This window comes from Arachis ipaensis, chromosome B03 (assembly GCF_000816755.2).
Source record: "Arachis ipaensis cultivar K30076 chromosome B03, Araip1.1, whole genome shotgun sequence".
Classification (NCBI taxonomy): Eukaryota; Viridiplantae; Streptophyta; class Magnoliopsida; order Fabales; family Fabaceae; genus Arachis; species Arachis ipaensis.
Genome location: NC_029787.2, coordinates 131,115,462 through 131,119,879, shown reverse-complemented (window position 1 = coordinate 131,119,879; position 4,418 = coordinate 131,115,462).

The following is a 4,418-nucleotide window of genomic DNA, read 5'->3' as shown; positions in this document are numbered from 1 at the left end:
GACGACGGAGAAAAGCCTAAGCACCATGGGCCTTGAGTGGGAGAAACTAGACACTCATTTTGACATATTCCTCCAAAATTTGAGCAATAATCTCCATCACGTGTCTGTTTATATCATATAAAAATTAATGGTGCTTGTTTTAGTAAGATAATTAATAATTAATATGTATCGATATAATTAAAATTTAGACGAATAAAAAAAGAGGTCTGCTACACATACAAGTCTTTTTGGCTTACAAGTTATACAAATTGCTTCAAGTCTAAGAAAAAACACGCGCTCTTTCGACAACACATTCTGCAGAAACGTTCCAACTCTTCGCGAATAGTAGAAGAAATCAAGAAGAAAAGATACAAATCTCCATAAAAAATCACCAGAAAAAAAGAAGAAACATTATTCAAGGTACTGTTTTACTGTTCTTCTAGGTTTTTCTTCTAGATTGTCTCTGCCATGTGCCTCATCCTTAACCAGCAAAACATTAAAAGATAAAAAGAAGAAATATACTGTCTCCCCATGTTTTGGGTGTATTTCTTAAATTCTTTGGGTGTATTTCTGTAACTGTTTGGGTGTATTTGAAGGACTCCAAAAACCTGAAAAAACTTATTTCTCACACGGAATTTCTAAAAAATGTTACCATGGAAATGATTCACCACATCTTTATCATACCTTTAACCCACAATTAAATTCTATAGTAGACATGCTTGAAGAAATATTAATAAAATTTTAAAGAAATAAGGAAAAATAATATCCCAAAGAAGAAAATTTCCAAAATATAATCAACATAACAGATTTAAAAGTAAAACCACCACTAAAATTATGAATATTGAAGAAAAATTAGAAGAAGTTACAATGCTTTTTAAACAATTAAAAATGGCTCAAGAAAATAATGTTATGGAACAGGGATTTCAAATAGAAGAAGAATTAGTAAATTCTGAAAATATAGAAAATGAAGAACACATCCTAGATTACTCAAGTGACGAAGAACCAGCAATTCCAATACAAGTAAAAAATGAAGCTGGAATATCTAAAGATAATCAATCTCAATTTAAATGGGAAACAGGTTTTGATAATTATGCCTTTAAAAAAGGTTTTATAAATAAAGATTAAAAATATACAAAAATACCATCAAAATACATCCCTAAAATCCAGGAAATGGAAGGAGATAGAATGCTCGATTTAGATTGTAAAAAGAATGAAAAAGAAATTTTCGAAAACTGGTTGAATTCCTTCTTATTAGAAGCCTTTACTAATCCAAAACTTAGTGAATTGTCTGGAAGAGACATTTGGAATTACATAGGGTTTCATACTAAAGGAACTATAAGAGATTATATATATGACATCAATAGAAAACCAAATAATAGAAGAATTAGCAACAAAAACTACAGCTTATGATAAGATATTATATATAATGATGATTCTATATAAAGAATTTTTTGGAAAAAATATTATAGATCATAGACAAGAAGTCTATAATAAAAAATATCAAGAAGCGAAAAACCATTTAACTAATATTCAGATATATGATTTATGTAATGTGGAGTCTTATATATGTGAATATAGAATACATTATTACAAATTAAAAGAAGAAGATAAAAATCATTATCTTAATATGTATATAACAAAACTTCCATATCCTGCTAATGAATTTATAATGGGAAGATTTATAAGAGAAATAAATAGAGGGACAATTGAAAATAATTTTGGTGGAGCAACCTCTGCAATAAGAGAGGAAATAAAAGAACGTTGTATGCAAGAAGCAACTCAAAAAAGATTTGCAAATATAATTAAAATTTGCTGTCAGGATAATGAGGAGATACCTCAAAAATATGGTCTTAATAAAAATTTTCAAAGAAAAAGAAAATATCAATTTAGAAAAAGAAAATACTATCCAAACTGGAAAAAAAAGAGATATTTTAGAAAGAAAAATAACAATAAAAACAAAAGACAAAGAAATAACTATTGCCCGAATAAAAAAGAAAATTGTAAATGTTGGTATTGCCAAGAAGAAGGATACTATGCAAATGAATGCCCTAAAAAGAAGGATAAAAAGGATCTTACTAAACAAATAGAAATTGCTAAATCTTGTTTCATGGAACCATTAGAAGAATCTGATGATAACTTAGACTATATTTTTGAATATGTCTCAGAAACAGACATAAAAGTCCTCATGCGGCTCCAGCTTTTTATGTCGAAAACAATAATGAAATTAAAAGGAAAAAACGAAGAATGGTTATTAACTATAAGAAGATGAATGAAGCAACTATTGGTGATGCTCATAAGCTTCTAAGAAAAGATTCTATTTTAGAAAAAATCAAAGGAGCAACTTGGTTTTCATCTCTTGATGCAAAATCAGGATATTGGTAACTTCGTTTAGACGAAGAAACAAAGAAATTAACTGCTTTTACTTGCCCAACAAAAGAATCAACAAGTGTGTTGCTCTATGAATAGAATGTATTACCATTCGGATTAAAATAAGCCCCAAGTATTTATCAAAGATTTATGGAAGAAAATCTAAAAGAGTTAAATGAATTTGTTTTAGTGTACATTGATGATATACTAATTTTTATAAAACAGGATAAAGAAGATCATCTTCAAAAATTATTAATAGTTTTAGAAAGATGTAAAGAAAAAGGATTAGTTCTTAACAAAAAGAAAGCAAGAATAGCAAAACAAGAAATAGAGTTTCTTGGGTTAATTTTATCCACTCAAGGAAAGCTAAAACTACAGCCAAATGTCCTAGAAAAGGTAATTTTATTTCCTAGTAAAATAGAAGATAGAAAATAATTACAAAGATTTTTAGGGTGTATAAATTATATTTCTGATCAAGGATTTTTAAAGAATATAACAGAATACACTAAAAGCTTATTTCTAAAAATAAGTACTAAAAAAGAATGGAAATGGAACGAAAAAGACAGTATGCAAATTCAAAAGATTAAAAAATTATGTGAAAAACTTCCAAAACTTTATATTCCAGAAGAAAATGACTACTTAATAGTAGAAACAGATGCTTCAGACATAACCTGGTCAGGATGTCTAAAAGCTAAGAAAGCTATAAAAAGTTTAGAACAAGAAAAAGAATCACTAGATTTTAAATATTCCCCAAAGGAATTACTTTGCAGGTATATTTCAGGGACTTTTACTCCAACAGAACAAAGATATACCACTCATGAAAAGGAAACTCTAGCAGCAATTAAATCTCTTAAGAAATGGAAAATTGATTTACTACCCAGAGAATTTACATTAAGGACAGATTCAAGTTACTTAACAGGTTTTATACGATATAATTTAAAAGTTGATTATAATCATGGACGATTGGTAAGATAGCAATTATTTTTGTTACAATATCCAATAAAAATTGAATATATTAAGGGTGACAAAAATGTTATTGCAGATACATTAACAAGAGAATGGAGTTCGTCTACAACGCATTAGATCAAGAAATTCAAAAATATAAGCAAGAACTCGAAAAATGCAAGCATTGTCAGCAAATAAGGACACAGATCCAATCCCTCAAGAAGGCCATTGAAGCAATAAAATCAACACAACAAGCAACACCATCAGAGTTCAGCCAGCCAAGCGTGGTGGACAAATCAGGTGAAGAAAAAATTTCGAAAAATAAAACAATTGCTGAAATTATTAAAAAATTCACCCAAGATAAAAAATATTATGTAATTTATAATGGCCCCATGAAAGGAGTATATGATGCCTGGGAAAAAGCAGCACCATTCACACATCAATCAAAGATAATTCATAAAGGATGGTTTCTAACACTGGAAGAAGCAAAGGAATCATTCAGGGAATATGAAGCTCTTCATCCAGAACAAACCTTAAAAAGAGCAGATAAAGCTCCAATTCAAACCCAGAGAACAGGGATAATAAGAAACATCCCTACAAGGGCTGAAATAAAGGAAAAGAAAAGGGTCTGCAGATCAAATCTCAGAGAAACCCTTAACATAGTCCTGAATTGGACTGAAGAAAAAAGGGCAATTTTGGTTAGCACACCAAGTAATATTCATGTCCGTCTTCCCAGGAAATTTTCAACCAATTGATCAGATTCAAGACTTAACAATTTACAGATCTCAAAGAAACCCTTAACATAGTCCTGAATTGGACAGAAGAAAAAAGGACAATTTTGTGATATTATCCTATTGCCAAAGAACAGCTAACAAAGCTGGTTATATTTCCAGATGCTTCCCCATCTGACACCTATCAGTTTTTCCAATATGGATTAATTGATACAATTTTAATTTTTAATGATCTAAAAATTATTAGTGAGTTTCCTGCAGGATTCGTTGATGCAGTAAAGAGATTTAAAAATATGATTGACAATGTAAATCCAAGGGATGTATCCCTAAAATTTACAAACAGTCAACCTATTTTTAATGAAGAAGAAGAATGCTTGGTTCCAGCACACCAAGTAA